Source organism: Stenella coeruleoalba (assembly GCF_951394435.1).
Source record: "Stenella coeruleoalba genome assembly, chromosome: 4".
NCBI lineage: Eukaryota > Metazoa > Chordata > Mammalia > Artiodactyla > Delphinidae > Stenella > Stenella coeruleoalba.
The window spans coordinates 128,679,229-128,691,763 of record NC_137149.1 but is presented as its reverse complement, the minus strand read 5'-3'; the positions used below and the strand labels follow the sequence as shown (position 1 = coordinate 128,691,763).

The following is a 12,535-nucleotide window of genomic DNA, read 5'->3' as shown; positions in this document are numbered from 1 at the left end:
AACATGGAGAGATGTAGAGCAGCCAGCTTCTTAGAAACCTAAGCCATATGTTGGGAATGGTACCCATTCTGATCCTTATTAAGAGAAATATATGGAAACTTACTTAATGTGATATAAAGTATCTTCCAGAAATAGTACATTAAATGGAAGAAACATTAGAAGTTTTCAATTCAATTCATGAACAAGACAAGGATGAGTCCATATTTAAAGTAGAAGTAATATTTGGTGCAAAGAAACATAGGAATTAAAGTGGTAAATCTTGGAAAGGAAGAGTACAAACTGTCATTATTTGACGGATCACATGACCATCTGAAAAAGCCAAGATAACTCAGCTATTAAAATTAGGAGAATGTTCAGTAAAATATAAGATTCAAGATCAACATACAAAAATTAGGAGGTTCCTATACACCAGTAATACCTAACGAGAATATGTAATGGAAAAAGTGATCTATACATATAGCAGCAGAAGTCATAAAATATCTAAGGATAAACCTAATAAATACTAGCCTTATATGAAGAAAACTATACAATAAAGTTTCTTTGTAAGACATCAAAAATTTCTGAAGAAGCAGATTTTATTTCAGCCAAAGTGTTATTCAGTATTATGTAGTTAGTTTCCAAAGATATGTGATTTTTAAAATTATCCATTTGCAATCATTATTATTTTGCTATTGTTGCATTATGGTCAAAGGAATACAGTCTCTTGATATTGATCCTTAATCATCTAATATATTTTTGGGGGGTAAATGTTCCATTTACATTCAGAAACAGTGTATTTGAAAACATTATTTGCTGTGTATACATATCTCATTGATTAAGCTTATTAATTATATTTAGATCTTCTGTATCTGTTTATTTTCGCCTGCTTGATTGTCTCAAAGGGGAGTGTTAAAATGTCTCATACAACTGTTGCTCTATATGTTTTCTCTCTGAAATTCTGTCAGTTGCTGCTGTACTTAGAGTTTGTGTAGTTAACTGCATGTGTGTTCATGATGGTTATATCCACTCACACTATTGTTGCTGTAGGGAGGTCTGATGCCATCATGATTCTTGTTGTTTGGAAGTGATCTGCTCTTCCTCTTTGTAACCTTTTGGAGTTACATTTGAGAATAATCTTTGATATTCTTAAATGTCACTAGGTCTATTTATGAGTATTCACCCATTAGTTTGGTAGTACGTGAACACTTTCAATTCAAGCTATTTCATTCTTTCTTTGATTCTAAAACATTTATCTTCATACTTTATTGAAATATTTCCTCCTATATTTTTTCTCTCCTGTGATTCCTATTATCCTGTTGGTGGTACTTATTTTTCTGGTCACCATATTTTTTTAATACTTTCCCCCTCTCATTTAAAAAAATTTTATTTTGAAATAATTATAAACTAATAAGTGGCAAAAATAATACACAGAGGTCCCATGCACCCATCTCCCAGCCCCCTCCAATGGTGGCATCTTACATATTATAGTGCATTATCAAAACAAGAAATTGATTGGCACAATACAATCAACTAGATTATAGGACTTAGACATCATTAGTTTTGGCAAAACTACACCTAAAATGTCTTCGTATAAGACTCTGTGACAGGTGGCTGCCCGTAGGTGGTTGTGGCCGCCGTGCCCAGAGGGAGGCGGCGGCAGCGGTGGCGGCGAATGATGCCTGGGAAACTCCTCTGGGGGGACATTTTGGAGCTGGAGGCACCTTTGGAGGAGACCGAGAGCCAGAGGAAGGAGAGGCAAAAGAACTCTGTGGATATTGGAATTCGGATACGGGATTATGGACCTGTACTTCCCTTATAAGGCTGTTATGAAGATTTAAAACAAGATAAGCTGAAAACACATTACACAATGCTGGAGTGACAGAAGGAAGTCAAGGCACCATTATGACTCAGATGGGAAATCAGAAACAACAGAAAATGGTGTTGCAGATGACCGGGATGCTCCCAAACCCAAACGAGCTAAAATGAAAGAGAAGCTAAATGGTGACACCGAGGAAGGATGTAATAGACTTTCAGATGAATTTTCTAAATCTCGTAAGTCAAGAAGAAAAGACCTATCAAATGGAGATATTGATGAATATGAAAAAAAATCAAAGCAAGTGTCATCCTTAGATAGCTCTACTCATAAATCAAGTGATAATCAACTAGAAGAGACCCTAACACGTGAACAGAAAGAAGGAGCATTCTCCAATTTCCTTATTTCTGAAGAGACTATAACGCTTCTGAAAGGTCGAGGGCTAACATATCTCTTTCCTATTCAAGTTAAGACTTTTGGTTCTGTATATGAAGGCAGAGATTTAATTGCTCAAGCGCTGACAGGAACAGGAAAGACATTCTCTTTTGCCATCCCCTTGATTGAAAGACTCCAAAGACATCAAGAGACAATTTAAAAAAGCCGCTCACCAAAGGTACTTGTTTTGGCTCCTACAAGGGAACTGGCAAACCAAGTAGCCAAAGACTTCAAATATATAAGTAGGAAACTCAGTGTGGCGTGTTTTTATGGTGGAACATCATATCAAAGCCCAATTAATCATATTCAAAATGGTATTGACATCTTGGTTGGGACCCCTGGTCGTATCAAAGATCACCTGCAGAGCGGCTGATTAGATCTTTCTAAACTGCGCCACGTTGTGCTGGATGAAGTGGATCAAATGTCAGATTTAGGTTTTGCTGAACAAGTTGAAGATATTATCCACGGATCCTACAAAACTGATTCTGAAGACAATCCTCAGACTTTACTTTTTACTGCAACTTGCCCACAGTGGGTATACAAAGTTGCAAAAAAATACATGAAATCCAGATATGGACAGGTTGACCTTGTCGGGAAAATGACTCAAAAGGCTGCAACTACTGTGGAACATCTGACCACCCAGTGCCATTAATCTCAGAGGCCAGCAGTTATTGGAGATGTCCTTCAAGTCTACAGCGGGTCTAAAGGGAGGGCTATTATCTTCTGTGAGACCAAAAAGAATGTAACTGAAATGGCCATGAATCCACACATAAAAGAGAATGCCCAGGGTTTACATGGCAACATCACACAGTCACAAAGAGAAATTACACTGAAAGGCTTCAGAGAGGGTAGTTTTAAAGTTTTGGTGGCAACCCATGTGGCTGCCCGTGGTTTGGACATTCCTGAGGTTGACCTGGTGATTCAGAGTTCACCTCCACAGGATGTTGAGTCCTCTATTCATCGCTCTGGACGCACAGGTAGAGCTCGTCAGACAGGGGTTTGCATATATTTTTATCAACCAAGAGAAAGATATGTGGAACATATGTCAATTAATATGTCAATTAAGATATGTGGAACAAAAAGCACGAATTACTTTTAAACGTGTAGACGTTCCTTCTACAATGGATTTAGTTAAATCTAAAAGCATGGATGCCATCAGGTCTCTGGCTTCCATTTCTTATGCTGCTGTTGATTTTTTCCGACCATCAGCCCAGAGACTGATAGAAGATAAAGGGGCAGTGGATGCACTGCCTGCAGCATTAGCCCACATCTCTGGCGCACCAAGTTTTGAACCACGTTCTTTAATCACCTCTGATAAGGGGTTTGTGACCATGACTCTGGAAAGCCCAGAAGAAATACAGAACGTTAGCTGTGCTTGGAAAGAACTTAACAGAAAGCTGAGTAGCAGTGTTGTGTCCCAAACTACCAGAATGTGCCTCCTAAAAGGAAACATGGGCATTTGCTTGGATGTTCCCACACTGAGTCAGAAAGGTTACAGGAAGAGTGGCATGATTCAGACTGAATACTCTCAGGGCCAGCCAAGTTGCCTGAAACTGAAGAATATTATGATGGAAACACATCTTCTAATTCCAGACGGAGGAGCTGCTGGTCAAGTGGCCGGTGTGGCTGGCCAGGTAGACAGAGTCCACAGGGGAGTCGGTCAGGAAGTCGACAAGATGGTAGAAGACTAAGTGGGAACAGAAATCGATCAAGAAGCAGGGGCCACAAACGGAGTTTTGACTGAGATAGTTGATCTACCAGTGTGAGCTTGCCTATTTCTGCCTAACCATGTACATTATCCACCAAAACATTAGGTCATCATAGTTGAGGTCTGTTTCCGCTATTTGCAAAGAAGTTGGTTGTATTTTTTTTTAAGTATTTCACAAGAATGGTTGTAAACAAATCTACTTACCCAGTTATACCTTTGAATAAAAAAACCTCCTTTTATTGTCTCTTAAAAAAAAAACTCTATTTTATCACACATATAGAGTCATATAACTACTACCCACAATTAAAATATTGAAATATTCCATCACCATAAAGGAATTCCCTCTCCCTCTCTTTCCCCTTCTCTAACCCCTGATGTCTCCATCTCTTTAATTTTGCCTTTTCTAGAATGTTATATAAATGGAATCATACCTTTTGAGATTGGCTTTTTTCACTCAGGATAATGTCCTAAACATCCATCTAGGTTGTAAGGTTGCATGTATGAGTAATTCATTCCCTCTCATTGTTGAGTAGTATTCTATGGTATGGAATATGGTACATCAGAGTTTAACTGTTCACCCATTGATGGACATAAGGGTTATTTCCAGTTTTGGGCTATTAAAAAACTTCTATGAACATTAGTGTACAAGTTTTTGTAGGAATACAAGTTTTCCTTTTTCTGGGATGAATGCCAAGAAGGAATACAATTGTTAGGTTGTATGATAACTGCATACTTGGTTTTAAAAAGAAATTACCAAACTGTTTTCCAGAGCGGCTGTATTATTTTCCATTCCCATCAGCAATATATGAGTGATCCAGTTCCTCAGCATCCTTGTCAGCATTTGGAATGCTCACTGTTTTTAATTTTAGCCATCATAATAGATATATAGTGATATTTCATTGTGTCTTTTGTCCATTCTAGCGGACACATGGAAGAGTTTCTCAAGCTGATCTTCCAGCTCATGAATCTGTCTTTAGCTGTATCCATTCTGTATTTTACCTCATTTATTGTGTTCTTTAATATTTAAACTATTGTATTTTTCATACTGAATGTTTCCCATTGGTTCTTCTTATTTTTTTTTTAACAACATTTAGCTCCTGCTGCATAGAATCTTCCCTTAATATTTGTGGTCCATCTTTTCAATCACTCTTTCTTAGCTGGTATCTACTCATTCTGTACCTTCTTTAATAATGGTGATACTCCTCAGTTGTCTTGTGAGCTCATGTGTCCCTTGTGGAATCAGCTACTCTGCCTGGTCATGTTTTCTGGAGAATAACCAAGGCAGGGGCCCTAGTTTTGTTCTTCCAGAAGATTAAGAAGAAATATGAATAAGCTCAGATGGCCCCAAGCACCACAGAAGAGCCAGCGGCTCCTCCCATTCAGGCAGGCCCTTCAAGATCACGGATTGCTTGACCTACTGTCACCTGGCCCCATCCCCAACCTGAGGCGCTGCGGAAGTTTAGGCCTCCTAAGTCATGAGTTACCTCCCAGATCCTTATAGCTACACTGCTCTGTCCATCATCTAGTCCAACCCAACTTCCTACCCACGTCCTGCTCCTCAAACCCTTCCTCTATGACTCTCGGAAATTTAAGTCTCGGAAATTTAAATCAAATTCTCTAGTAGCTTCCATCTCTTCTGGAAATGATGCTTTCACTCCCTCGATCCTCCACCTTTTTGCTTTGATTGAGCTGGCTGCCCTACGAGGACACTACTTTCTCTGAACTGTGATCAAGGGGCAAGTCTTTTTTTTTTTACATTTTTATTAAACCCACATACCTCAGGGCCAGAAGACGGATGGGTGTCCATACTCCATCTTGCTACTTCCCAACCTTTACTCCTAACCTCATCCTATTCACCTTCAAAAACCACTTATCTTTTGAGATTCTCTCCACCTGGATGGATAACTCTCTCTCCCCTCTCTTGGCCTCATCTGCCAACCTCCTGTTCATCTCTTTTATCATCCTCTTTAGCTCCCCTAGCTTCTAATAGTCATCCTCCTTGGACTGGAAATTTATTTTATTTTTTTCATGTACAGGGTTTTTAAAATGGTGGCAAAATACACATAACATAAAATTTACCATCTTAACCATTGTAAGTATACGGTTCAGCGGCATTCAGTACATTCACATTGTCGTGCAACCATCATCCCCATTCATCTCCAGGATTCTTTTCATCTTGCAGCACGGAAGCTGTGTACCCATTATACAATATTCTCCCCTCCTCTGAGGCCCTGGCATCCATGATTCTACTTTCTGTCTCTATGAATCTGACTACTACAGATACCTCATATAACTAGAATCATAGAGCATTTGTCTTTTTGTGACTGGCTACCTTCATTTAACATGAAGTCCTCAAGGTTCATTCATGTCGCAGCATGTGTTAGATTTTCCTTCTGCTACATTAATGAATACTATTCCATTGTACGTACTTAACTATATTTTACTGATCTGTTCACCCATCAATGGACACTTGGGTTGCTTCTACGTTTTGGCTACTCTGAATAATGCTGCTATGAACATGAGTGTACAAATATCTGTTCATGGACTGGAATTTTAGTATTCACAAGGATAATCCACCCAAAACTCCGGCCTGTTGGCTGTTTTTTCCCCTCTTCTCCATTGACCCTCCTTTTCCTCCAGTCCTTCTTAGACACACATTCCCACTGTCTTCCTCTGGCCCTTGTCACTCCTAGAAATTGCACCACCTCTGATCTCAAAGATGTCACTTTCTTACTACCCATCATCCCCCTCCTGGCTTCACTTCTGTCCTCACCTAGCCTAGATCATATGGTCCATAATTATAAGAACTCCTCTAAAAATACAGCTAGCTCCCGTGCTCTTCCATTTCTCCATAGAATGTGGCCTACAAAATTTTCTTTTCCTATGCCTCCACTGCATCATGGGAACACGGTTAAGAGAAAAATCTCACAAGTCAGCTGTTTTCACTTTGAATTTACGATCCCTTTCCTCGAATGAACCCCTTCCCCTCTCCTTCCCCTTCCCTAGCCCCTGATGTCCACTTATCTGTTCTCCATCTCTATAATTCTGTCATTTCTAGAATGTTATATAAATGGAATCATGCAGTATGCAATCCTTTGAGATTGGCCTTTGGCTTTTTTTCACTCAGCATAACGTAGAACACCTGTTCTACTCTGTTCTGGACCCGCTTTCCCTTTGTCCAAGTGATGACCTCATATCTTTGTATCTCTCCTCAAACCTCCTGTACACCCCTTCCCACCCACATTCTCTATTAGCTATCTTACTGCAGGAGTCACTGAGAAAAAATACCCATCAGAGGGAAATATCTTGTCTTATTATTAAATGAGGTAATTCACAGTGAAGAACTTAGCACAGAGCCTGCCATATAAAAACCACAATACAGATGTTAAGTTTTATCGGTATGATTATTGTCTTACCACTACCAGATGTATCCTGAAACCCGTGTACTACTATACTTGTTGGGAATGGTAACGATGCTGTCTGGGACACAGTCTTAGTCTGGACAATAAAAATAGTTTTCAGGGGATAAAAACAAATTCACAGTAAGATGACTTCAGGAGAGTAGAAATTGATCATTCAGGAACCAAAGTGATAACCTTTAGTGCAAACCAACTGACATTTTTTCGCCAGAAGACCTCTAAGTTCAAAATATTAAAGATTCATCTGAGTTGTTGGGTAAAAACTGGTCATCTGTGCTCCCTCAATGCTTTGCTTACAACTTGAAATATGCCAAACTCCGGGTGTTACTAAAGTGCACTTTATTTTTTTAAATGAAGCCAAAATCGTAATTTATTACTTAATATATGTCAGCCATATGGACTAAGTACTTTTTCTTTTTTGAATGAAAGATTCTTTTTTATTATTATTTATTTTTAATGAATTTTTAAATTTTATTTATTTTTGGCTGCGTTGGGTCTTCGTTGCTGTGCACAGGCTTTCTCTAGTTGTGGCGAGCAGGGGCTATTCTTCGTCGCAGTGCGTGGGCTTCTCATTGTGGTGGCTTCTCTTGCTGTGGAACACGGGCTCTAGGCATGCGGGCTTCAGTAGTTGTGGCATGCGGGCTCAGTAGTTGTGGCGCATGGGACCTGTTGCTCCGTGGCATGTTCCTGGACCAGGGCTCGAACCCACGTCCCCTGAACTGGCAGGCGGATTGCTAACCACTGCACCACCAGGGAAGCCCCTGAATGAGTCTTTAATTCTACAGTGCTTACAATTTTTGAAAGTTTCACACACGATTCCATACAATCTTATAATAACCTTTTTCCCCCTACCCCTGTGTTGCCCCTCCCCCTTCCCTCTCCCCATGGGTAGCCTTGACGATGCAGGGGACACGGGTTCGTGCCCCGGTCCGGGAAGATCCCACATGCTGCGGAGCGGCTGGGCCCGTGAGCCATGGCCGCTGAGCCTGCGCGTCCGGAGCCTGTGGTCCGCAACGGGAGAGGCCACAACAGTGAGAGGCCTACGTACCGCAAAAAAAAAAAAAAAAAAAAAAAAAAAAATTTTAAAGGAGATGCCCACAATAGCTAACTTTATTTTCCTTGGAAAAGCTCTAGTAACTTAATTAACTCACTGATATTGGTTCCTCAGCTACACCTGAGGTGATCAACGACTCAGGCTTTTAAAAAAATTTATATTTTTTCCTAATTTACAAGTGTGCAGAATTTTCTATGAATTTGTGATAACTGTAGGGGGAGTGATGAATATAAAATAACGTATTTTATTTATAGCCTGACCTGTAAGCATTTTCTTGGAACATATTCAGTAAATCAGAATCATAAATAACTTACTTCTAGTTTTTGTGAGAATTCTGAATGGTTAAAAATGATACAGAGTCCAGGCTGACATAAGAGAAATCACAGAATACTAAATTGACTTTTACACTAATTCAGTTTTTATTGGAGCAAATAATCATGCTTAGAGAACCTTCTGCTTACATATAAAATGTTTTAAGTTCTAATTTTAGTTTGTACAAAAACCAATATACATGTAAGTCTCATTAAGGAGCAGAATAATGGAATTGCAGGATAGGAGATTACAAGAGATTAAAACTCCCCAGCGTTTTCTCTTCCTAGTAATCTAATAAATGAAATTAAATAGCAGATTCATTTACCATAACTTCTAGCTTGGTGACCCTGGAAGATTTACTAAATCTTTAAGCTTCAGGTTCATTATCTCCAAAACTCTAATAGTAAGTGTACCTAATCCAAAGGGTTGAGTGAGGATTAAATGAGATAATACATATAAAGAACCCAGAGCAGAGTAAGTAGTCAATAAATATTAATAGTTATTATATCATGTATTTCATCTATCAAATAATTATTTAAAACATTCCAGACAGTGTAAAACTTGCATTTAGACCAGAGGAGGTAGGTAGGGGTGGGAAGGAGCACACCAACCTTGGCTTTCACTGGGACCCAGAAACAAAGGATGAGCTTCTGGACAACCTAGAGCACCTGAATACTACAGGGACAGCTCGAAACAGCTTGGGGCCACAAGGCTCATGCTGAGCAAATTCCCGTTTCTACAACATGACCTCCCGTTGGTCAATGAAAGGAAACTCTGTAGCATTTAAATCAAAAATTAATCTTCAGGGCTTCCCTGGTGGCGCAGTGGCTGAGAATCTGCCTGCCAATGCAGGGGACACGGGTTCGAGCCCTGGTCTGGGAAGATCCCACGTGCCGCGGAGCAACTGGGCCCGTGAGCCACAACTACTGAGCCTGCGCGTCTGGAGCCTGTGCTCCACAACAAGAGAGACCGCGATAGTGAGAGGCCCGCGCACCGCGATGAAGAGTGGCCCCCGCTCTCCGCAATCAGAGAAAGCCCTCGCACAGAAACGAAGACCCAACACAGTCATAAATAAATAAATAAATATATCTTTAAAAAAAAAATTAATCTTCAAAGGAAAAGTGAACATAACTGGGCCAGCAATTAATGGTCCATCTCATGTTGCTCTCTTAAGGTAGTGAAAAATAAAAATTGGTTAATTTTTAGTTTGAAACAGTCACATAATCAACACAAACATGGATTTGTGTTTTGTTCTGCTTTGAACTACTGGGAAAAATCACATCAATTATTCCCCACTGGACTATTTTTAACATTGCATGGCCAGAACTTATAATTACAATTTAAAAACAATCATATTATCTTGGATCTAGTGAACTTTTAGATATTTATTTTATGTACCATTGCATAGAATAGAGAAATATACATGAATCATATCTTTTCATAACTTTTCTTATTTGTTTGGTAGAAATGGCCCAGAATTCTCAATTCATTGCATAATTATTAAATGCCTCATTCCTTTCCTTGATTCATCTCTAGTTTCTTTTTAGTATTCTCCAAAGTTGTTTTCAGTAGTCTTTGAAAACTAGAAGTGAAAATTCCCTTTATTAAAAGTTCAGATTGGAAAATCCCTTTCTTACGAGAAATTATTTGTTTTGGTTTCTAGAAGCTGGGAGTCCCCACATAGTTTTCCCTGTGGTAAGGTGACATGGATTACGAATTCAACAAATAATTAAGGTCAGTTAAAAGACCAACTGTTAATATATTGAGAAAACATATCAAAAATGACAGAACTTGATGATATACCTTGGTGGATAGTAAATGGCTTCTCAGAGCCCAAACTCCAAAATGGAAAACACTGCATATCCTTCGGCTGGACCCATAAATTCTAGCAACTGGTTGTGATGGACATTGCTATGAAATGCTTTTAGACTAACGGGTAAGTGAATCAAGTTTATACGGCTCCTTGGTCTTTATGCCTCTATCAGTAGATCTCAGGACAGGGAGAAGTGGGTCCATTTTATCAGGATCTCAGGTCTAGGAAGGAGAGAAGGTTGGAAAACTGAGTATGCATTTGGAAAAAGCTTAACAGATCTGAAATATACCTCTCTTGTCCTTTGTTCAATACATTCTACACTGAAGGTCAAAGAGTGTCTGCAGCAGATGGTGTCCATTACCCACCCATACCCCCTAGCACATACCATTTTAGTATACACTGCCCTGAATTTCAGTTGCTAGCACCTGGATTTCTTTGAGTAAATGGCTTTCCTTGACCACTAGACTCAGGACTGTGTGTGGGAAAGGAGGAATTACCACCACTGGAGAGCAGTCTTGAACTAGTGACTGAGGAAGCTGGTGCATAAATACCTCAGCTCCCTCCTCCCTGTGCTGGTAGAACTTCGTGGTACATTTCCCAGCCATTTCCCAGAGCTCCCCAGTGGGATTAAATTTCAGTGGCTCATGGTGGTAACCTGCTTAATAACACACACTTTATTGGGTTCTTTCCTTCCCTGCCACATTTCTCCATTCCCCAACTGGTGTTTCCTGGAATCACCTCTCAAATAAATGGCTTGTACTTGAATCCTTGCCTTAGGTCTGCTTCTGGGTAAACCCAAACTGTGCCAAAAGTACTACTCTTCTTCTTTCCTTTCTTTATAGTTCTCTGATATCCTACATACTTGCTCTACTGGCTTACTTTAGTGACATATACTGCTTCATAAATATCACTCTTCAAGAGGTTTACACACAGGAAGAAAAAGCAAAAACATGAACTCTTCCCCTCTTCCCCACCTATTTTTTAACTAAAAAAAAAAAAAATCATTTAGCAGAAGTAGCTCTTTCATACTTTCTCATGCCCACTTGTCCTCATATAGCTGCAGTCACATATAGCTACTGAAAACTACCATTCAAACCACCTATCTGAAGGGACAGTCAACCATCCTTCTCTCCCATCTCTACCCTTAAGGGAGAAGGATATTCTTTGGATATTGAGCATCCACTGAAATCACTGAACACATCAGTCATTCTATAACGCCTGCTGTCCAACATGGTAGCCATTAGCCACATGCTGTCCTTGAGTACTTGAAATGTAGCGAGTATGGCTGAGGTATTGAATTTTTAATGTTAGTTAATTTAAATTTTAATTTAAAACCATTACTCAGCTCAATTACTGGAAAACTTCTAAGTATGTCTGAGACAACTTGTGTAGGAGAATCTACTTTTTGCAAGTGTAAGTTTTATAAAATCTAAATACAGATCAAGTATGTCTGATGAAAATGTAGCGTCCAAATTGAGATGTGCTGAAGTGTAGAGTACGCACTGGAATTTGAAGACCAGCACGAAAAATATCATTAGAAATTATTAATATTTGACAATACTGAGATACTTTAACACTGATAAGATACTGAAATGATAACATTTGTGCTAACTGGGTTACATTAAATATATTAAATTTAATTTCTCCTGTTTCTCTTTCCTTTCTTTTTTTTAAAATGTGGCTACTAGAAATTTAAATTACATATGTGGCTCACATTATTTTTCTATTGCATAGCGCTGCTCAGTCACCTTACCCACAACTTATATTTGCTAGCCTAGTGGGTAAAATCATGGCTATATAAAAAGATTAAGACAAAGAAATAACACTCTCTTTTCTTAAGGGGTTGACATTTCAAAAGGAATGTCACAAGTTCGGTAGTAATACTGAAGCCAAACTTAAGAGCAAAATAAAAAGAAAAGGCATATAAAACTTCCTCATGGAAAGTAGCTGTTTTCTTACCTGAATAGATTACTGATATTAAAGTTAATTACAGAAAGTGATT

The 12,535-nt window shown here is 39.1% G+C and overlaps 1 protein-coding gene and 1 pseudogene across 2 annotated transcripts in view; one reads left to right on the top strand and one right to left on the bottom strand.

Annotated features, from left to right (window-relative positions):
* RNF150 (ring finger protein 150) overlaps positions 1-12,535 on the bottom strand; it is a 239,482-nt gene that overhangs the window by 93,071 nt on the left and 133,876 nt on the right. The window lies entirely within an intron of this gene.
* On the top strand, positions 1,589-3,971 carry LOC307185391 (ATP-dependent RNA helicase DDX50-like; annotated as a pseudogene). The gene is made up of 2 exons: positions 1,589-1,747; positions 1,860-3,971. The product of its transcript is annotated as an ATP-dependent RNA helicase DDX50-like (transcript).